Source organism: Pleurodeles waltl, chromosome 9 (genome assembly GCF_031143425.1).
Source record: "Pleurodeles waltl isolate 20211129_DDA chromosome 9, aPleWal1.hap1.20221129, whole genome shotgun sequence".
Taxonomy (NCBI): Eukaryota; Metazoa; Chordata; class Amphibia; order Caudata; family Salamandridae; genus Pleurodeles; species Pleurodeles waltl.
This window is the reverse complement of record NC_090448.1, coordinates 794,637,697-794,662,095: the sequence shown is the minus strand read 5'-3', so window position 1 is coordinate 794,662,095 and position 24,399 is coordinate 794,637,697. Positions and strand designations below refer to the sequence as shown.

Below are 24,399 nucleotides of genomic sequence, written 5' to 3'. Positions count from 1 at the left end.
CTTTAAGGTCCTTGTTTGTAATACTGTTGCAATAGGCCTGCCAGCCTTGAAAGTCTGTAATGCACTACCTCCTCCAGGGGCTAGATATATGGGTGTGCTGCATTATTTTCTGCCATTCTGTGTTCATGTGGTTATGCCCTCTAGGCACTAACTATATGTTTACATCTTTCTTCTAAATGCTATTTTTATCGTGGTGTCGTCTAGGGGCTGTTCTGAGCATTATAGTCCACATACTGCAATATTTGAGGCACTCAAAACTTGCCCAATAATGCTTTGCAGGGTATTCTCTTTTCAAAATCTTTTGTCCATAACTCAGCCTGTGGTGGTCCTAGGACAATTGGACCACCACTAAAACCTTAAGCATGACACACTGTTTCTGTCTAGGTCAGATCCGTGGTCGCCAAACTAGGTTAGTGGTGGACCCCAAAAATAATAATCCCTCCCGCTATTCAGTGTCTATTAAGCTCTCTCATGACTGGGACTTTTGTTTTACAGCTGAGAGTAGTTTGCGTTTTAAGGGTCTTTTCAAGTACTTGATATATCAGTTTGTCAGATCTCTAGATCTTTCTGGTTGTAGGGAATACCGACCAATATTGAAGGTGAGATATAACGTTCTCCCTACCCAGAATCCCTACTCGCTCTGTATTCCGTTGCAGTGGTTAGTCAACAATCCTGTTAGTCAAAGTGGTCAAAAGGTGGTGTGGATGTTAGTCCATGTAAAATAACAATAAGCAATTACATGATATAGAAGTCAAGGTCCAGACTTAATGCTTGCAAGTGTGAGACCGGTCTGAGGGATATAACCAGCAGGGGGAAAAGTCTTGAAGTCCAAAGTTTTGGAATGTCAGCTGCTGAATGGGGGAGAAGACCTGTCCCTCTCGTATTCATGCACTCAATGGTAAAGTTTAGTCTTTACTTCCCTGCCACTTTTATAGGAATTTCTCAAGTCTGATGTGTTAAGTGTGTTTCAGGCTGTACAACATTAGACACAAAGGGACTTTACATCAGATCTTACGCCTCTGGCTGGAAGGATAGCAAGTGTGATGAGGGATATTGATCAAGAGTGTCTTGCTATCTGGTCGGGCTTGAGCACATTGTTAGTATTTGGGGGTATGGCCATGTAGGTGTAGTGCCTTTTGAACTATGCAAAGGGTATTGGGGTTTGGGTTCTCTCTAATTGAGAGCCCATCCATTTAGCCTAGAGAGTGGCATGAAATGGCCTTGTCCTTATAGACCGAAAATAGACCATCACCTTGAGTGCTGTGCTCTTTGAACCACAGAGGCAGGGATAAGGGATTTCTGTCGCCCAACGCCCGAGACATGTCGATTTCCCTAAAGGGCAATATGTTTTCATATCTGTTATGTCCAGCTGACAACTAGACATGAATTCAGAGAGAAAGAAGCATGCCTGTACTTTTTCCCCAGAGCCTGAACTTTTCGGTCCTAGTACTGGAAAAGTTGCACACGAAGGTGCAGGACACTGTTGATCCGTACAACGCACCCTTTCCTGCGAAGAGGCTTGTGGGTGTAGAGAGAGGAGGCTCTTCATGCCAACCTAACTCTCTGCTGTGTGCATTAGCTCCCTCTGATATCAGTGCTTTCTCTCCCAGTGGGCGCCCTTCTGTCATCTCTTTACTCCGACATTGGCAATAAAGAGGCTGCTTTGTGCAGGGCTGGCAATAACCCATGTCTCTCCAAGTAAGGATTACAGTAGTCTGTGCACCGGACTGTACTGCATTTCTCCCAGACTCTAAATCACCAGTGAAACGAGCAGTGGGAGGTATGTAAAATAGCAGAGCAGTGCAGCACAGTGTGATTTCTTAACACTACATCCGTGAACTGGTCCTTATGCCCCATCCTTTCAACATCACTTAAAAACAATATGTTAGTACTTTGGGTGTGATGGCAAACATTCATAAGGGCCGGCCGAATGGCTTATAACACACTTCTGTTTTCCACCCCTATAGCACGCAGAAGTGAGCGACAGGTGGTGCTAAGGTGATAGGAGCCTGGAACCAAAGTCAGGTGACTGCTACTCATTGTGGGGACGGGCAAGCAAGCCTGTGAATAACGAGTGCTATATAGTAAACCGAACAAATAAATACATCTGATTTGCAGGCTGTATATAAATCACAGAAGGAGGCGTACAAACCACTCAGCTTTTGTTTCAAAGTTTTACTTGATTCAGGGAATATTGTTGGAGTTACGTTTTTTAAGGGGTGCAAACTTAGAAATGATTACTTATCAATTTACTCTTTGTACTGATTTTAAGAAACTTTTTTTAAAGGACTCAATAGTCCATTTAAACGTATTTTCACTTGCATATATTACCAGTCTGTTTGGTAACATTTCACTGAAATGTGTGTTTGTGTGTCTGCTAGCTTTAGATAGTTTATTCTAGCTTTGTGGATCGAAGTGCACGCTGCAGGGCACTAGGTCTGTAATCTGCACATTGAGAGTTTGGAGAAAGAGGGCTAGTTGGCAGGGTGTGAAGTCAGCCTCTCCAGTTTGCAGGCCCCCAAATAGTGGCTGACCGAGACTGGAGGTGGAGGAGACGAGGTCGCCTGTAGTTCATGTGGTCTGAACTCGAGGCTCAGGAATTTTATACAAAAGTAAATGAACTCTTTTTGTATGGTGATCATTATTGTACAGTTGTCATATGGCTTAATCTATTAATTTTAAATGGTGATCAAATGGCTCTGCCGCAGTAATATTTGATGGTCACATGACTCGAGACTCCCCGGCACACCAAGATCTCAGTCCTGCACTTCGCTTTCACAAAACCCCTTTAACCTGACAGTTACATTAATTGAATCTACTGAAGAGAACAGACTATAACTTTCAACATGTAGCAGGTTTGTAAATGAATTTGCACTTGTATGAACATTTAGCCCCTTGTTCCACTGAGTTCTATGGTAATCCTGTGCCATTGTTCACCTCTGCAGATTGATATTAAGTGCTTCACCCTCTTTATTCCACAATACTGTAAGCCCCTGTGGCACCATGTGTCTTGCAGAGATGAGATGTATCCTTTTCAGCCGTAGGTTGCTATTACTCATGGGAAAGGAGTATTCGTTCTTTTGATTATGCTATACTTTATTATAAGACTGATATTCTGCCATTGGCACGGCCTTGCAGTGCCTTGAGGTCAATGTTTGGTGCTAGTCGGAAGCTTCACAGCTATTCTCTTTCAGTGTTGTAGCTTGTATCGAATTTATGGTTTCATAAAACATTTTAAATGTCCTTCTATTTTTGCTTATCATTTACTTGCTACACATAACGGTGTATGGACAAATAAGCATGTGACGGTAGTGTATGATGATAACGTGACTCCTATCTCATTATTGTAGGGTGATCTGGAGTCTGCATTTCATTACCGTAACATAATCACAACTAAATCTTACTATTGTTCGGTGGTCACGTGACGCACAAACTGATTATTCAAGATGCTGCATGCCACTTCTGACTTAACATTGAGACACCTTTGGTAATGAAGTATACCACCACATGACAAAGAGTTATTGATAAATGCTCAACACAGGTCTTCTTTAATCAGCTGTACCATTATAAGTCTTCTGGCAAATGTACTTATTACTGCAATTATGATAACTAAATCTGTGCAAATTCTCTGCATCATATAAAATGTTCTCTTGTACAATACGTAACTGTCCAAATGTTAAATTCTCATGTGAAATCATTTTCTTATGTAAAGAGCTCCGACAACCATTCGGGTCTTCTTTGCGCTACTTAGAACTGCACATAAATAATACTTCCAGCGATCCTACCAAACCTAATGTCAACCAAAAATCTTTGAACTTGGTTTGCCCATGGTACTAGCTACAATAGGCTATAACTAATAAAAAAAACTGCTAGGTTTGCTTGATGGGTTATTGCACCTACTTCAGATGTCTGAGCGATGTACTCTGTAGCACATAGCTATTAGACTCTTCTGCCGGAAGCGTTCGGAGGTTCTGCCATTCTGTACCTACCATGTGCCCTCTCCATCATTCTTTTTGGTGTCCACAGGTAACTAGCAGCAGTAAAGAAGCTTTGAATGTGCAGGCATGGCAGAGGTGCAAGAGATGGTTAATGCTTTCCCTAAAGAAATGGGCGTATGGTCTGTAGGTCACAGCCCAGGTTCGACAAGGTGTACCCCTGAGTGACCTAATTTTGGTGGCAGCTACATTCAGCCCCCAGAAGCCACAAAATAGCTGCCATCAAGCAAATTACTGATAAGCGTTATGTCGTTAAACGGGCCTTTCTTAGACCACCTTATATATATTTATCTCAGGGCAGATCTACAGTGGATCTAGTAGACCACAGTGGGAAGTAAGTCTGTGCTGGCTTATGCAGGCCGGGCCCGGCAGTCATTTGTGTGCACTGCTTGCTCTGCTCCTGAAATGAATTTATCATGAAATGATCCAACTGCAATGCAACTATATGTTCAGCAGCACAATTTACAATGCATGTTCACTGAAACACCATATATCTTTCAATAAAGAGGATGCCTGATTTTATGCAAGACTATTGACACTTAATATGCGTAAGTATTTTTCCTTGATTACTTAGTAAGGAGCTCACCAGTAGCGGTTTATATTTTCACACACTATACCAGCACTGTCAAAACTGATCCTACACAACAGCTATGTGGGGTAATGTATCTGCGGCAGCAATCTCTAAGTGGTGAATGATGTGGCTCCCTTTCCCTGGTTGCTGACCCTGGTAACAAATGTTTCAGCAGGGCTCAGACTTTGTACCTAGATGTGCTGCTTGCTTCTCCAGTCCTGGCAAACTTTAGCAGCCAAGTGTTCTTACCCCAAAACTAGTTCTGTCTGGTGTGCAGTTTGTGAACGTCAGACACCCTTCTCACAAAGCCTTGATCTGTGTTGTTCTCTTACCATATCGTTCTCTTTACGAAGGATACTTTCTCTCCTGGTGCATGTGTTTGTGCGTGTCAAGATATCATCGCTCCTGTGCTGCATATCCTTATTGTCAGTGAGACAAGGTTGCACATCACTTGCTTGCTGCATATGTACTTTATAACTGGTAAGCACATACTGCTGCAGCAATTACATGTTCTGTGCATGAGTACATCTTGTTCTGCTACTGCTTATGCTGTACATATTGCTTGTATGAGAGGAGCGTGCACTATTAACTGGGTACACCATAATAACCCCATCTCACCAACCCAGGAACGTAAAATGTTGAGCTAATTCAAATACTAGTAACAATTATGACTTAGCAACCTACTCCAAGGGTTCTCTCCTTACACATTTAGCAGCCTTACTCAGAGGTTATGAAACTGTATAATTTCAATATGATCTAAAGCTCAGAAGTGGAGCATCTGTCCTTCTCCTTTCAAAGTTATAGCAACACAAATAAGTAGGGAGACTTTCCCATTAAATTACATAATCTCTGCCAAATGCCTCTGCTGTCCGGTGCTGCTAAAAGTACACAAGCCACCCCAAGCAATGCAGTTTTTTTTTCCCCCATGGACATGGTTGCAACAAAATCAGATGTTACAGTTAGTGTTACAGGACCACTACTCTGCGTCAAGACGCTATTTCTCTTGAAAATTTGTCATTAGTAAACTGGCTGACAAGTGTGTGCAAGCAGAGTCCACTTTTGCACACCTACAGTAAAAGTAATCAGTACAACATATCTTTATTTTTTATTTTTATTGATTTTATCATATTAAACATACAGAAATACAAACAGTCCGCCTCCAGTATCACAACGAAAGAAGAGTAGCCATCATCCACAATATCAGCATACATTTCGTAAGGGAAGAATCAGATAGATACACATTGATCATTACGATCCGAAATTCACTTTTAAATTTTCCCATCCATTATCGGTGACAAAATCCGTACCAAAGTACCACATGGCAGCTCTCTGGCAGTAATGTATTGACAATATTGTACAACATAAGAAGGGGACATCAGCAGATACAAACAATAAAAGGCAGGTAGGGCATACAGACAGACATCAGCAGCCAGCCACAGTTCCTGACGTAAATACCAACGGGCAGAGGGGGTAACACCGCAGTCCGGGCTTCTTCAGTTATATCGCTTGCTCGTTTCGGGCCGCTAAGAATTTATTCAACGGGGCCCAAATATCTTTGGGGCTAGACCCTCCAGGCATCAAGCTCCAGAAAACCATGAGCTGATCATGGCAAAAAGCAGCATCACTCATGGTGACTCTCGTCCCACCCCAACACATGGCAACTCTACGCTTAGCCAGCAGCAAAAGCAGACCCACCAAGCGCCTATGCGTTGCCCAGATATCCTCCACGCAACCAAGCAGCGCAGTTCTAGGAGAGGCAAGTACCTCTAGTTCGATCATTTCGGAGATTGCATCAAAAACTGTCACCCAGAAAGCGTAGACATCTGCACACTCCCATGCCAAATGCAAAAATCCCGGCGCCGGCGCCAGGCAACGAACACAGCACGCATCTTCACGTAACCCCAAAGAGTGCAGCCACGCTGGGGTATAGTATAGTCTGTGCAAAAATTTAAAGTGTAACAGTCTGAACCTGTAATTTGGTGTCAACGCTCTCATATGTGCACAGCAGTCACTCCACAAGACCTCAGAGATGGGCTCTCCCAGGTCCGCTTCCCATGCGAGCCTAGACAATTCCCGGAGATCATTCCTCTGCTCTTGCATACAATTTAATTTGGTGACCAGCCTATTAGGCGACTGCGCACAGCAGAGAACCTCCAGTGCACGGAACTCCACAGGAGCCTCAGCCAAACCACGCAGGCGGTTCCGCAAAAAATAACGGACTCGGATAACATACATACGCTGTAGCGCCGTGCCCTCGCTACCAGCCAGCACCTCAAACATCAAGCAAGCGGCCATCTACCATCCAATCTCTCAACTCGGTCAGGCCAGCCTCTCGGAGAAACCCAAGTACCCCACCATCGCGATACAACTGTCCATCGGCTATCGCCATGACTGGTAAAGAAGGAGCATAAGGGACAGTGACCCCAGATCGCTGCATCAACACACCCCACGCCCGCATCGTGCATGCCACCGCATCAATCCCCTGCACCCGGGACGGAGCGCGTCTGCCAAATGACCGCGCCAGGTCATCCGGCCACACAGAGTCACTATCAGGTGCCAAGTGCTGCAGATAACGGATAGGATTCAGCCAGTAATACGCAAAATGTGCCTGAGCACAAAGATAGTATAGCTCTATGTCCGGCGCAGCGAGCCCACCTAATTCGAACGGCAGCGTCAACCTCTCCCAAGAAATACGTGCACGTTGATCCGCCCATGCCAAACAAATCAGCGCTGAGCGCAGACGTTTTAAGTAGCCCCTCGAGAGCGGAAGAGGAAGATTCGCAAACAAGTACAAAAACTTCGGAAGGACCACCATCTTTGCAATAGCAATACGCCCTATCAATGATAACGGGAGGGCTCGCCAGGTCTCAACCTTCCTCTCCAGCCACGCCAGAGCAGCACCATAGTTAGCCAGCCACAACTCCTCCACATCACAACTCAGCTGTATACCCAAGTACCGCACCGGCCCACATCAGGGGGTATCAGGAATCAAACCGCGACGCCTTAGGGGTCAAAGGCAGCACCACAGATTTAGACCAATTAATAGTAATACCTGAAAAGGTTCCAAAGCGTACGATCTCATCTAATAGCGTGTCCAGATTCTGGTCAGGATTCCCTACATATAATGCAATATCATCAGCGTACAGAGATATCAAAATAGGGCGCTGTCGGAATTGCAATCCTCTATCGTTGTATTTCTGTCGAAGCCGAGCCGCCAAGGTCTCCATCGCCGCAGCGAAAAGGAGAGGGGACAACGGGCATCCCTGGTGTGTGCCTCGCGCAACCGGAAACGGAGCGGACACGCTTCCATTAAGGCGCAGTCTAGCAGTGGGCAATGTATACAACAGTTTGATCCAGCGTAGAAAGCGCGCGCTAAGTCCCACCCGACCCAACAGAGCGAACATATAGTCCCAGGCCAAGGAATCAAACGCCTTAGCCGCGTCCAGGAAAACGGCTGCTGCATTATCATCCTCCATCAGTGTACCCGCCACCGCGAAAAAGGTGCGCAAGTTATGACTTGTAGACCTTCCCGGGACAAAACCCGACTGATCCGGTAGCACTAATCTGGGGAGGAGAGGCTGCAATCTTGCCGCGATCATTTTTGCTAAGATTTTGTTGTCAATATTTATCATGGAGAGCGGACGATACGAATCGCATCGAGTCGGGTCCTTTCCAGGTTTAAGGATCGTCACCATCAAAGCCTCCCGAAGCGAGGCCGGCAGCGACCCAGTCTCCAAGGCTTCTGCATAGACCCACAGTAGCCGAGGAGCTAAAATATCCACATATTCTTTATAAAACGCTGGGGACAGGCCGTCCACACCAGGAGACTTCTCTCCAGAAAGACCACGTATGGCCGCAGCCACCTCTTCTACCGAGAACGGTTCGTCTAAGTATTTTCTATGCACCTCATCAAACCATACTAGAGCAATGTCCTCAAAGAGCACCTGTGCATCAGCCGCGCCAAAGCCTGCCGGAGCCGCATAAAGCCTTGTGTAAAATTCCGTAAACACCTGCATAACTCCACCCGATCCCGACACACTCCGGCCCTCATCATCTATGACCTCAGAGACATAGTCACTGGCCCAAGGTTTGCGAAGCAAAGCTGCTAGCGTACGTCCAGCCCTTTCGCCCTCCCCATACTGGCGGACACGAGCCTCCCTCCCAGTAAAGCAAATTTCCCTAAGGGAGGCCTCCTCATACAGCGATACCTCACGACAGATCTTCGCAAGAACATCACTGGACCAGTGGGAAGCCAGCCGCCTCTCTAACTCAGCAAGCCGACCCTCAATTTCAGCCATCTCTCGCCTCAGAGCTTTAACTATACCATGCTGTTTCGAAAGACAGACTCCTCTGATAACAACTTTAAATGCCTCCCAGAGAGTGCCTGGGGACCTCACCGACCCCTGATTCTCGGCAAAATACAATCTAATCGCCTCACGCAGTTCCTCTCGGAAGGCCACATCCCGAAGTGCCCCCCTAGATAGCCGCCACATAACTGACCGACCCAATTAGGTCGGTATCTCCAATTCCAGACATACCGGCGAATGATCTGACAACATACGGGGAAGATGATCAACCACTCTAGTCCAGACCAACATATCCCTGGTACCCAGCCAGCGATCAATTCGAGACCAGCTGCCATGCACATAATTCAAACATGTACCCTCCCTCGCCTCTCTGTGCTGCTGCCGACACAAATCCACCAGCGCGCCATCTCGCATCACAGCCTCCAAAGATTTAGCCGCCGCAACATGCTGCATCCTGGCCAAGCTCTCCCTATCCATCTTGGCATCTAGTACAACATTAAAATCTCCCCCCTAGAGCACCGCACTGAGCCCCAGCGACTCCACCAGGCGCCATAACTCCAGGAAGAAACCTGGATCATCAACATTCGGCCCATACACAGCAACTAGGCGACACGCTTTGTCTAGTAACACACCACTCATCAGTACGTATCTGCCATTAGGATCCACCAGGACCTCTTTCGTGCGCCACTGCAGACCCTTACGAAGTAGGATTGCAACTCCACGGGAGTAACCCGAGTATGTGGAGCAGTGCATCTCACCTACCCACCCAGTTTTTAGTCTGCACACTGTGGACCTCACCAAGTGCGTCTCCTGGAGCATACAGACATCAATTGCATGTTGCTTAACATATGCAGCCACAAGTCGAGCTTTCCTCCTATCATTGAGCCCTCGTACGTTCCAAGTCAAACACCTAACCACAGCCACTTGCTCACCCCTCAGCCCCATCAGCAGTCATCCAGCATTGCTCGCAAAGACATACCACCACCTGCCAAAAATATAACAAAAGATCAAACAAAACATCCATAGAAAGGTAGAGAAACAGTACCCCACAAACATGTAAGATCCCCCCCACCCACTCAGGCCCCCCAAACGGACCCAACCAAAAACCCACCCATCTAGGCCGCAAACCCCTCCCCGAGAACAAAAACAGTGAATGTTAGGACTCAACCCAGGGGCTGTAACCAGCCTGGTACCTCTCCGCCCAGCTAACACCGGGGAAGAGGGGCCCATGGGCCAACTACGGGTCACTAAACAGACGGGTCCAGGCAAGAAGCAAGCCAACGCACCCAAGGAGCTCCAACAATGAGTACCGGGGCGATCGGAGCCTATTAGTCATTGTCACTCAGGGCGACGCCGTCAGAGCCAAGACCCCGGTGTCCCGCGGTCTCCCGCACCTTAGGCAACTGCCGAGCAAACTTGGTCGCCTGTTTCAGATCCGTGAAGTAGAGCGTCTTACCCTCATGACGCACCCTCAGCTTAGCAGGGTATAGTAGGGTAAAACTTACCCCCGCTTGATTCAACAGTCGTTTGACCGGCAGAAAAGCACGACTCTGAGACTGCACACCAAGGGTATAATCTGGGAAAATCTTTATTTCTGAGTTCTTATATAGTAGCGGACGTCTCTCCCTTGCCAAACGGAGTACAGTGTCTCGATCACGGTAATTCAGTAGCCGCGCAATAATTGGACGTGGGGGAGTCCCCGGCGGGGGTTGGGGCCCCAAGGACCTGTGAGCTCTCTCAACCACTAACATCCGAGAGAGCTCACAAGTAAACAGGTCAGATAACATCCGCTGTACAAAGTCTTCCATTCGACCCATGTCGGTCGCTTCCGGCAGCCCTACTATACGAATGTTATTACGGCGGGATCTTGCCTCCAAGTCCTCGTTCTTATTGCGTATGACTTCAAGGATTCGCTCCATTTGTGCAATCTGGTCCCTGTCACCCTGGCGTGCGTCCTCTATCTCAGAGGTGCGTGACTCCAGGACCTCAAACCTGGAATCGTGATCGTCCACTCGGGCCCTGATGCGATCTAGCTGTTCAGTTACATGATCCAGCTTGGCGTTAATGCCAGCCAGGCTGGTCTTAAGGTCCAAGAACATGGACTTCACCGACACCTGAGAGCTATCCTCTCCATTCGACTCCTCACAGGGCTGAGAGCCGGCAGCAGCGTTCTTTTTTTTCCCCCCCCTCAAAAGTAAGTTTGGCCTGGCGCTGATCAGCTTTGTCCATCGTTCCGCTCCGCACCAACACTTCTAACCGGGCCCAAACAATTGGAACAGGCCAAGGGGGAGCCCAGAATCCAGTATCTCTTCCAGTCAGCGCAGATCTCACCGTAGGACCCCGCACCAGCAACAGAGGTCAGCAAATAGCAGGGCCCCAGAGCACCAGCCAGTCCTCGCAGGCCCGCGCGGCCCAAACCGCCAAGCAGGATAATCTCCTCTCTTTCACCCTCCTCGGGCCACCACGACCACAGCCGACACCGCCCTCGACTGGGCACTGCCACGTGTCCTCAACAAGGAGCCCGGGGGCCCGCCTAGGTATTCCGGGTGGCTCCCACCCGAAAGCCAGGGAGAGCAACGACGAACCTCCAAGGCCCCCAGAGAAGGACTCACCACGCCAGCTCGTCTCCGTCCGGGCCTCCCCCTTGCCCGTCCAAACCGCCAGGCCCCAGATGAGCCGCGGGGCCCAGCAGTGCCTCCTCCGTAGTAGCGCCACAAAAACCAAGTGCGTCACGGGGCCGCGGCCCGACTAAGCCGCCGAGCAGCCCCCAGGCGTAGTACCGCACCCGGCCACACACCTCCGGGAACAGCTGCGGGCCTCCACGTCCGCCCGCCCAGCAAACTGCGCGCGCGGACAAGGCCGTCAGCAGGCCTGCCCGCGCCTCACCGCGTCCGCTCCCGCGCTCCCGAGCCGCCAGCAACAGCCCAGGAGTTTTTCTGAAGGAGCGCGTTAGGCTCGCACCTGCCAGCACCGTCAAATAGGGCAATGAAACGGATAAACGGCCCCGGGCCAGGCAGAGCCTCACATAGTGACGGCCATCTTGCCCGGCGGTCAGGCCACGCCCCCCCCGACGCATGGTGCATTAATCACAATACACGCAAACTCTGATTTAGGAAGTGGGGGAAGGGGTGGGCAAGTGGACATTCTTACAGGATAAATGGATTTCAGTAACATTCTGTCCCTCTGACTTTTAGCATTTTTAAACAATTCTACACCCCTTGATATGTTTCTTTAGTGCCGTGTTCAGCCACGAGATAAGAGTGGATACATTAATTTGAGGTTTATGGTTGAGTGGCTGAAGCAGGGCTACTCCATAATGATGATAGCAGGTAAACTGGGCATGCTCTATGACAGTGAACTCTCCTTCATTCCTGGCATAAATGCTACATGTATGGAAGGAAGAGTGGTGGTCCAGTGGAGTAATAAAGGTATTCATGTGATTTTGTAGGAGAATTCAGTGCTAAATTTGAGCCGGTGGTTTCCGGTGAGGGGGAACAGCACTTAGTTTAGAAGACCGGCTCTTATTTTTCTGCCTCAAGAATTTACAGCGGGCAAAAGACACATATGGAAAAGACAGAGGAAGAGAAAAACAGAAAGGTTTCACAAATGGAGAAAGCAGAAAGCTGCAAGAGTGAGCTGAAGGGGCAAGGAGTGGCTTTAATGGATTAAAGAGACCCAAGATGGCTTCAGATTACTGCTGCCTCAGTATTCCGTGCTCATACATTTAATTGCAGCAGCCGCATGTTTCAGAGGAGCGCTTTGGGCACTGGCACGTTTTTAATTACAAATTAAGCACTGGAAGAATTGCTGCAGCAGATGCATTCTGGTGGTATTCTTAAATGAGAAAAGAAGGAGAAGCTGCTACCTAAGAACAGCTTACAGACTTCACTTGCTTATCTGCAGTGATGTTTTCCTGGGAGGGTTGGGGTGCTCGTATTGAGTTGAGGCAGCGAGGATAAAAATGTAAAGGGCTTATGGTACCTATGAAAGAGATCTGTTTTCTTGCTATTGAAGTGCAGCCAATTCCTCTGTATCATGTGTTCACATCCTTTGGCCAGCTATCCAAGTGACTTTGGAGAGCACCCCCACCTTTCAATGGTGCAGATTTTGTGGGTTTGCAGGATATCACCCAGCAGGTGGGTGTCTATATTCAAAACATTTGGGGTGAGTGATGTCCATTGCTGCAGTTGATGCTGGAAAAGAAGGGGTCCAATTTAGCTTCTGGCTCTAGCTGGCTGAAAGTTATGTGAGCTGTACTCAGGTGGCTCTGCCCGCTTATATACTGAACATTCTATGTGGATTTCCAGGACAAGGTTTGGGCACTTATTCTCAGGAAGACCGCTCCAAAAAAAAAAAAAAAAAAGAGAGAGCGAGAGAGATTAGCTGACAATTTGTCTTTGAGTTATCCTTCCAAAAATGTATCTTTCTTTCTCTTTTCTCCATTCTAATTGCTTTATTGATCCTTCCCTCTCAGTAAGTGTCTAAGAAATGCTTCAAGAGTAGACATTTGATGTAGTTGCCTATTTCTCTGCTGATGTTATTTTTTTCTCATGCTCTGGTACCTACTTCTGAGTGGCACTCTTAACTGGCCTGCTCTATCACCTTTATATCTGGTGTGAGGTCTAATGAGGGCCACTGGACATTCTTTAGCACAGTGGTCTTAATCTGTGGTCCCAGAACCCCTGGGGGGGTCCACAAATTAATCTGAGGGGTTTCGCGACTGCTTAGAAAATTCAATAATATTAATAGACTAATAAAGTGTATGTAAGAAAAAGAACAAAAATGTAAACCTGAACATTTTAAAATGTGAATGAATTTGAAATAAAAGGATACATATTAAGTTTGTGCTCTCATATTTGCAAGCGCATCAAACTGAATATAGTATAGACTATGGGTGGCCTCAATTGAATTTTGAGAAGCTACAACCTTCTTATTAAGAGTAAAATGTTGTTATTTTTTAATATTTGTGAATTACATAAAATATTTTATCATTTGTGTGGCTGTTTGATGTTCACATCATTGAAAATGCTTAGATCAGGATCCCTGCTTTCCAGTAGTGACTCAGTGGAGGTCCCCGAGTTCCAGTAATGAATAATTGGAGTTCCACATATGTCAAAAGGGAATCGCCAAGGGGATGTCTCTCCCAGGTTTCGGACTTTGTCATAATGACAGATGCTTCATTGGAGGGTTGAGGTGCTCATATCCAAGACCTATCCGTCAGCAGAAAATGAAGTATGTCCAAAAAGAAATCCCATATCAGTCTAATAGAACTCAAAGCCATAGAGCTTGCTCTGTTATCGTTCCTTCCCAGAATAACATGCTCATCCGTACTAATTCGAACAGACAACCCCACTAGCATGCATTACATCAACAAACAAGAAGGAATCAGACCATCAGCCCTATCGCAACATGCGCAAGCAATCTGGAAGTGAGCACTGCAGAATCAGATGACTCTCAAGGCAGACATGTGTATGGAGCAACCAATATGTTGGTGGACAAGTTAAGCAGGACAATTACCAGCTGTCACGAATGGGAGCTTGGTCAACAAACCGTAGGCAGCATCTTCACTCGCTGGGGTAAACCAAACCTAGTTCTGTTTTGGACCGAAAATGCCAATATTACGCAAGTTGGCATCTCCAGGAGGGGTCGTGGGGGGATGCGTTTTCGATCAGATTATCAGTGATCTTTGCATACGCTTTCATTAATACTGAGGATTCTCAAGAAAATGAGAAGAGAACCATGCTGGATGATCCTCATTGCTTCCAGATGGTTTAGAATGTTCTGGTTCGCAGAGCTCCTACTTCTGTTGGAACAGCCACACATTCAACTGGAGCCCATTTCATCATTGCTGATGATAAGCAAAGGACAGCTACTTCGTCCCAATGCGACTTTGCTACATTTGGTCAGCCTGGCTCCTTAATTCATTGAATTCGCAAACCTGATATCCCAACAGACAGCAGAGCAATCTTGGCAAAGGCCAGGGCTGACACCACCAATAAAAAGTATGAACTCAAATGGAAACATTTCTGTATTTAGTTCCATGAGAAGGGTGTGCATCCGACCTCTTCAAACCCAGATTAGATCCTGTTGTGCCTTCTACATTTGGCAAAATCTGGTCTCATGCATTCATCCATTCATAGCTAAGGCTCCCGGTTTTCCATTGTCACTGATTTTTAGAGATAAATACGGTCCCAAAAACTGTCTGTATTTATTTGCAAAAGTGAAAAACTACTAAAAAGTCTGCTTCTAATGAGTGAGTGTCTTTCCATGCTGTCTGTGTGAATTTCAAGACAACAGATGAGCAGGTTTCTAGCATGGGGACTTAAAGAACAGGTTGCAATACCTTTAAATTCCGGCATATGTTTAAATATATTGGAGGTAAATACTTAATATTTACCTGTGGGTGTAAATATTATTATAGTTGTCTGCTGAATTTGCTAAACAACAACAGACATCAAAGTATGAATGTATGTCTATCAGTTAGATACATGCAGAAATTTACAATTTTTGACTCATTTGCAATCTTCAAATTAATATGGATAAATACTAATAAGATGGCTAAAAAATAAATATGGATGCATACAGACGTAAATGTTATAAAACATAAAACCAGGAACCCTATTTATATCCTACGGAAACTTACAGATGAGATTTCCAGTGACCAAACCAACCATAGCAAGATGGATTGCAACAGCCACCCAATTCTGCCACACACAGATTGGAAGACCCTTAACACGCAAAGTTAAGGCTCATTTCACTAAAGCAATCTCCACTACCACGGTCCTCTTTGCTGGTGTGCCTTTTCAACAGATATACCGAGCAGCGACCTGGTCCAGGAGGCACACCTTTACGCCTGGATTCGGCTGACAAAACTGATGCGGCTGTGTGACAAGCAGTATTACGCTATCTATTTCATTAAGGTGAGCCAATTCTATCTTCTCACTTTCTGCAATGTACTTGAAATGTTTTTATTTGCAAATCCTAACTGCTGACTATTCTGATTCAAGCATGTGAATCTATGAAAGATCCAGTACAGGGGAAGAAAATAAGTTACTTACCTGTAACTGTAGCTCTTCAGTTTTAGTATCTTTCCTAGATTCACCTGCGACCCACCCTCTTCTGCATTGAGCTTCCCCCTACTTCTATTCAGTATACATCTCACTTGGGCTGGAAAATCTGGGAGACAGAAGCCTCTTTGGTGAAGGTTCTAAAGGGTGCTGTTGCCTGATTGGCTGGACTTTGGGTCTTCTGAAATTATTTTAATAAGCTATCTTTTAGCATGAACTTAAATGTAAGTCTTTCACTACTGCTTTCTATTGTACCATGGGATTCCCACTCCAATGACGGGTAATGATTCAAGCATGTAAATCTGTAAAAGATGCCAATACTGAAGAACTAAAGCTATAGGTAAGTAACTAATTTTCTTACTGCCTTTGACTTGCTCGATCAATTGTTTGATGACTACCATCTGGCAGTGGTGGAAAACCATAGACTGGGCTTGTGGTGATTTTTTGCTTTCTGTCCAGAGACATTCATTTGGCACCCCATCAAATCTACTCAAAGCTGAACCTGATCTCCAGCGAAGTTCCATCGGATTCTTACCTCTTCCACATTCTTTTAAAGATGTGCTCTTTTGCTAGCTACCATTCTGTGATATTTTGGTGGGGGTCAGTCTCCTTTTAAAAAACATCCAGCTTGTCTTGTGTTTTTCATACTTCATCTTTTGTGCTTCAGCATATTCATCTGTTTTAATTATCTGCTGTCTGCTGAAGCTCAGTGCCATCAAACAAAAATTTAGACCGTGGGCCAGGATTGCTTGTGAACAGTATTTTTCCACAGAGGGCTGGGACCATCCCCTTTTTTGTGTCTAAAAGGTCAAAATCTTTGAGTTTGCTTTAAAAAGGGTCAGTAAGTGAACAGGTGAATTCTGTGTTTTCTTGTATTTACACAGGATGAAACTATTGAAGATTTTTTTATTCCTCCCTCAGTATTTGAGGGCCCATGTGGTAAAGTGCCTCTTGTCAAGGTTACAGTATAGCAGCTTGTTCTTCGGTGGTACTTGTAAGAATGATCCGTATATTACAGTGGGTTCACAGTCTGGCTTTGAGGCTAGCATACTTCCTTTCTTCCTCAGTCCAATGCACACCATTAGCTCCACTGGCTTTTTAAGATGCAGCTAATGCAAATACTTAGTCTGGTTTATCCTGCATTTTATGTGATGCTCTCATGTGCATTCATTCAATAATTCAATACCATATACCTGCTTGTTTGTTGTTGTTACGTGTTCCATATTTTGAATTACCTCTTTTTGAGAGTTTGCTGTATTGGCTTTCCAGTTTGGAATGGGCTTTCACTGGCCCTCTGCCAAAATGCCTTTGACCATATGTTGCCCTTATATGTATCTCACTTACTCATGCATTAGGTAGGAAGAAGGGTATGGCCTAAGACACTATGTTGCCGGTTGTCTGAAATTAAACAATCCCAAGAAGTAAGGTTTTCATTGAATGGTGTATTATAGTATGTGACAAAGCTAAGAAACACGTACATGGTATCTAACATTTACTCCTAGTCCTGCAGACGGTCTCCAATATCCTCCCGGACCCACCACCGACGACCACCCCACCTGTTTCTGTGTACAGTGGTTTAGGTTTTGGCTTGCATGGAACATGCTTCCTGTTTGCTGTCCTTTTTGGCAGCCACTTACTTTGCTATCTCACAGGTCCCTTGTTTCCACAAGTTTAGGATCTGTGTGGCCTAATAAACAGGACTATTGCAGCTTTACTGAACCTTTGCTGAGGGAAGAAGTTACACATTAATTCTGTATCCTAGAATCTTGTTTTCCCTCTGTTTATGAGTAGAATTAAGAAGCATGTAGGACGGTGGTTCTTGACCTAGGGCCCGGGGACCACTAGGGTTCTGCACATGATACTCAGGAGGGTCCGTGACTTGTAAGAAAATTAAATAATTTGAATAGATTAATAAAGTGTTGCGCTGGCCTTGGAATTCCCAGTGTAGCCTTAATTTGCCTACATTTCCCAGCGGTCAGTGCGTCAGGAGGGCTGTGCTGCCGCCAAGCATGCCAGAAGATGCTTATTAGAGCCAGTGCACACCAGCAGTGCGGGACGTGCTGGACTCTGAATTCCCGAGGGGGAGCCTGAATTTGCCTACATTTCCAGTCGGGCAGTGCGGCAGGAGGGCCGCGCTGCCGCCAAGCGTGTTAGGAGACGCTTATTACAGCAGGTACAAACCCGCAGCATGTGTCGCACCTGGGGGCTTGCCCGGGCCCGTCTGTCCGTCGTCGGCCGGCAGAGGCTGGGCCTAGCCTCTTTCAACCCCCAGGCTTCGAGGAGGTTTAAAGGACATTCAACAAGTAAGTAAATAGTGCAGCAGGATAGTTACAGGTGCGTGGGGCGATAAACATGGGTAAGCGCAAGGCAGGGGAGATAGTCATCAGTAAGCAGTGCTAAGAAATCACGAAAGCCAACATGACTTGCAACTCGGGGTCATCCTTGAGTGCTGATGCAGGCACACTCTCTGATATTGACAATCTCATTGGGGAGATGGAATCATTGCTAAATGGCAAACTAACCAAAGGGATAAGGAATGGAGCATGAAGTAAGGTCCCTGAGATTTTTAGAAAATCAAGGCTCGCATGAGCTGGTGCAGAAGTCTCGTTATTGCCTAGTGCCAATAATTCCTGTGATTTGATTGGGGCAGCTGAGCCTCCTAATATTGACACAGCCCTGCCAAGCATTCCCCTTTCATTGCTCAAACAGGTTTGCCTCCTTGGCTACAATTGATAGTATTGCTATGTTTTCCAACGCCAGGGACGAACCTCACAAAAAGCCTAATGATGGAGTAACAGTAAAAGAGCACACCATTGATCATGAACCTCTACACCACAAATTAAACAAACTTAAATAATTAGTTATTGCCTTAGCCAGCAGGATGGACAATCTGGCAGCAGCGTTAGAAGAGTGTAGATGTCCTTGTCGGGCGGTTTCAATGAACCCAAAAATGAGGTGCCAGCCCCGAGGAGAAGCCAAGGGGCTCCTGGCCTAGGTACCATTTATGCTTTTTGGGATGGACCCTGTGGTGAAAAACAAGCCACTTGAATCAAACTAAACATGCATCCTGTGGGAGGGCCAATATAGACACCAAATTTAGTGGCAACTTGTGCACCATTGGTAATCCGGTGAATTTAAATCCTTTAAACTGTCGAAGCGCAAAACAAAATCTTGACTTGAGGTATCGCTATCCAGGAGAACATAATGGCGCAGTCGGAAGACATCACTTAAGGCTTAAGAATGACCTTGTGGACCGCAGGGATTTGATATATTTAACCCAGGTGCCCAAATTGAAAGAGAGCTCCTATGAGAACACACTGAGTCCTTGATTAACAAAGTTATATTCTGGCTTAGGAATCAACGTAACTGCTTAACTGTAGCAAGATCTGATGTAATTTACGTGAAGCGATGATTATCCTAACTTGCAGCAAATGACTATATCACAATGTAGATGAGATCTAATGCTCTGGTTGACAATCTTATAAGCTTTGAGCTACGTAACTGTCATCTTAGGAAGAGAAAATCGTCAGCATTTGGATTGAAACCACTCCCTCCGGAGATTGGGCTAGGGGAGAAACGCGAAGGGGTGTTTTAGTGTGCGCTCAACGGGAATTGACTAACTATGAAAGAAGCGTTTCTCCCCTTTAGCCTTCTACCCTTGATAAAGTGGATTAACAGTCTACTGGGTTTGACATAGAGATTAACTCATGCCCGCTTAGCCCAATTCAGATATGGTCTAATATTGAAGGCTTGCCTGAGAAGGGACCTGGTTTTGATGTATCCCCCTGATACTATCGATGAGTTAGGAGTTATACAAGGTGACCTAGCACCTCCTGAGAACTGCGGGGGGGAATCAAGTGAAGGGGGGTCAATGGGGGGACTAGCTTGAAATACCCATTTGCATCACAAGAGGTTTCTCTACAAAGTGCCTTTGTCAGCCTCACCCCCTGGCTCGGAGAGTTGACAAAGCCGCCACTTTATCAGGTTGCCCCCAATTTGGGAAATAATGTGAATGGGGGGGGTAGAGGTCACTCCTAGTAGCCATCTTACATTGATGTTATGGAATTTAGCCAGAATTAGACATCAATTAGTTTATGCTGAATGGTTATCTTACATAGAGAAATGAGATATATGTATGTTTCAAGAGACCTGGGCCACAGAGAAGATATTGATCAATGGCTTCACCTTCTATAGCATAGAGGCTAAACCACCGCAGAAGTTCGGGCTGGCCAGTGGAGGTTTGTTGATTCTGTTGAACGATTTATCTAGCCTCTGCAAGGTTGTGCGGATCGACTCCCCTGACATTTTGGGTGCTATTATAACTTTTCCCTCTAGCGTACGTATTGCTTTTATTAATATCTGTGTACGACAGGGTGTAAAGAGGCCCCCAACTCTATCTTCATTAGAGGAGTCATTAGAAAATATCAATATTGATGTAAAGAATATATATATTAACTGGTGACTTTAATATTTCATTTGAGCTTGCCACACTTTTGACGAAGGTAACTGATTTAGAGGACAAACTGTGGAACAGCCCTCCCTTAGCAGGAAAACCTTGCTGCAATCATTCAGCTCTGCCCTTAAGATAGTGTCTCTGATGGTCAGTAGAGGTTTAAGAGCCTGTAATGGCCGTACAACATCTGATCCTGGGATGGCCAAAATCTTTAGGAGGGGTATTTACTTGAGTGTTATTGACTATATTTTACTAGATGTGAGATTGTGGGCCCTTGTAGGAGATATGAAGGGCAAAAATTGCTTGGATAGCGACCATAATTCCTTGATTTTGCTGCAATCATGGGAAGCAGTGAGGAAGGCAAATAGCACTTACGAGAAGATGGTTACCGATCCCATTATGGCCAGTAATGGCTGTTATCTCTCTTGGCGCACTGTGATGTCAAATCAGAACATGTACTAAAAGATTTATGACCTTTTTATACTCCATCTCTCTGGATATGTTGGTTATCAACCCACAGATATTCCGATCTGAAGTGTGCTTAAGCAATTATTTATAATATTGAAGAAACTGTTACATAGGGACAACCATGGAAAGGGCAAAACAGTTAGATGGTTCAACGCAGATGGTAAAGCCGCGAAAGTTCATCTGAGAAAGATCATAAAGGAGAGAGCTAGAGAGAATAAGGTAGAGTTCTCCACATTGCAACAAAAAGAATGGGGGGACTCGATCAGGTTGTGACATTAAAAACAGCAGAAAGGAAAGACACACAGACTTTCTGGAAGCTGGTAACTACAGCAGGGTCTGATGATGCTAGCCCCCTTCACTACCATATAAACCCTGATAGTTGGGTCTTCCAATTTACTACCGTTTACCCCTGAGAACTCTTCTGAGTGCGAATGCAACAAGGGCGATGCACCTACTGGGGAGTTTGCCTTTGAGCATGAGGTAAGGGGAAAAATGGGCCCATTAGTGTTTAGCCTAATTGATACAGTCAGGGCAATCAGTGCCCTAAAAAATGCCAAAGTCCCTGGTCTAGATAAAATCCCAGGCAACCTTTATAAATCTGAGACATCAGTCTGGAGCAGCTATATAAACTTACTATCTAATGCTATCTCTAGGGGAGGGGATATGCCTGAGATATGGAGGGGTGCCAAGATCAAACCAATCAATAAAAAAGGGGAAGCTAGCTGCCCCTCAAACTAAAGACCAACAAGCCTTATTGACAACTTCCAGGAAATATTTGCTAGACAAGTCCAAGATAAATTGCTACAGTGGGCTGAAGACAAGAAAGTCCTGACCCCTTTACAGGCAGGTTTTCGTCCCAGGACCAGCACCACGGATCAGGTCTTTAGGCTGATGGGCTTGTATTGGAAATCCGTGTTACTAGCAAAACAAAGTCTGTATGTAGCCTTTGTAGATCTCAAGGCTGCAATCGATTCTATCCCACACAGTACGTTGTGGGAAGTACTGTCGAAAATCGGGGTACCCCCAAATCTGCTCGAATTGATCATTAGGCTCCATTCAAAGAACTACACCCAGGTGCCCTGGGACAGTAGGTGAGAATTGATCGATAGGTTCACCATCGTACGTGGCTTACGTCAAGGGTGTGTTCTTGCTCCCACATTATTCACGCTTTACATGAATGATGTGATAAAGAAACTCAACTGTGAGAATGAATCCCCTACAGTGTAAAAAATCCTATTTTACTTTTTGCAGATGATTCCCTACTGATTTTGAAAACACCAATGGGGCTCCAGGTCCTCATCGAAAAATGTATGAATTTCTGCAAATCCAGAGATCTAGAGCTGAATGTAGGGAATACTAAATGTATGACCTTTGGACAGAGGGGAACTAGGATAAGGCCAATTCGAGTGGACAGCGGAACACTGGAGAGGGTTAAATCTTTTGACTATTTAGGGCTCAAACTAACTAGCAACCTAAAATGGCAGCCCAGTTAACAAAGTCTTCCCTAACAATCAAGCATAGATCCAGTGCTATCATAAGTGTCCATAAGATCGCCAGCTCTTTCCGGTTTATCCAGCTCAAGCAGTCTACCAAGCCAAGGCACAAGGAGCTGTCCTATTTGGTGCAGAAATATGGGGCTATAGCAATATGGGCTGCCTAACTGCTGTAGAAATTGCAAATTTGGTGGCTCGAAAGCCCCTGGCCTACTGGGTTCGTCTGTGATCTACCAATGAATTGAGCCATTATAGGGACTCCCTAAGGGATTTTACTTTTTCAGCTAACTCCAACTGCATTCGCTGGAAGAAGTCAGGGCATGACTGGTTTAATAGACTGAATCTGGGAAGATTAGGGGATGAGCCAGAATCTTTATGTAAAGCTGATATTCATGTACTTAAAAACTGTTATCGAGATTACATAAATGAGCAACGTGCTTTGACAGATGCCCATGGTGCTCTGACAAGCAGGTTCCTGGAGATTACGTTTTCCCCATGTTTTTAACCATTTCTCGACAAGATCACTCCTGTTCTTGCTAAAAGGTTGTATATTCGTTTAGGGATCGGAACACTCCCCCTAACGATCCCTCACCAGGAGATGGCATAGGGGCACAAGCTTAAGCTTGTGCCGTGCATGTGGCCTAGCAAACGAAACCGAAGCCCATGTCCAATTCTCCTGTTTAGAGTATAGCGATCTGCGTAGGAGATGGATTTGTCCAGTCTGCTCGTCTCTTGGGATAACACATCTTTTACAAGCCTTAAGAATTTAAAAATACAATGTAACAGAAGTATTTATTTTTTCAGTCATCATATTCTTGCTGACAACTTGGCATAGAGGCCCTATGTTTTTAACATTAATTGATTATTATTAATTGGTAACACAGAAGTGAAAAGGTTAAGAACCTCTGGTGTAGGAAAAAGGAGAGAAATGGTGCTGTCCATATTGGTTAACTGCGTCAGCAATGTCCATTGGTTTGCTAGATGTGTAAAAGAACTTGCTGAATACAGGAGCAAAAATATTAAGTTATAGGAATCTTTCACTTAAGTGTATAGTAATGCTTAATCATAGTGGGTGTCAGGAGTACTCTTTTTATCTTGCCCCTTGTTCCGCTGCTTGATCCCTCTCACTTTTCTGTGTATATTGTTAATAGGTTAAAGGTACAGTCTGTTTGAAAGGCACATTATTACGTGGATGCTGTGTTCTTAAAGTGCTTTATTGCAAGCAGATTTCAAAGTAAGGTACTTCTTTGAGTAATACCTGTACTCTTAGTTCCAAGTCCACGCATTGAACTGTGCAGGAGTCTGCACACATTTACATCAAAATTTAAGTGCCAGACGCAGGTTGTAGAGTACTTGCTTTTTATAGTCTCCAACATTTAGTCAGTACTGGCCTGCTGTCACACACCCTCTGCTAGTATTGGTTAGGTTTATGGTCAGCGCATACCCTCTCAGGTGATTGGTGAATTAAACAAATCAACATAATATCACATCAACAGTTCCATGTCCCATTCATTTTCTATTTTAAACTGAGACAAAGATGTTGGTTCATAGAGTGGGTCCCTATTGGGATCGGGGTTATAATGACCAAAGGTACTAAAGGTGCAGTAGCAGGTTGTGTAGCTTAGTCTTTAATCCAGAATGTAGCTGCTTGGGTCCATAATGTAGTTCCGAGATTCTGGTCAGCACAATAAGGTAAGAGCATATGTCCCCTTTTCTGCAGCAGTAGTTGAGGCTGGGTAAAATGTTAACTTTAAAGGTTGCTAATTGATGACAGCACCTTTTATAAAACAGGTTGTTGGAAAGTGTATTATTGGTAAGGGCAGGTAAGTACCCCACACTTAGCAGTAGGCCACTAACCCCAACTAGGTTCAGTTAGGTCTCAATAAATTAACATCAGCTCAACCCTTGGTCGCTTGACAACGAGCAACAAGGCTTAACTTACGAGACAAAGGGGGTCATTCTGACGCTGGCGGTCACCGACCGCCAGGGCCAACGACCGCGGAAGCACCGCCAACAGGCTGGGGGTGCTTCCTGGGCCATTCTGA

At 45.5% G+C, this 24,399-nt stretch overlaps 1 protein-coding gene across 3 annotated transcripts in view; it reads left to right on the top strand.

Annotated features, from left to right (window-relative positions):
• Positions 1–24,399, top strand: part of MUS81 (MUS81 structure-specific endonuclease subunit) — a 382,977-nt gene that overhangs the window by 35,356 nt on the left and 323,222 nt on the right. The window lies entirely within an intron of this gene.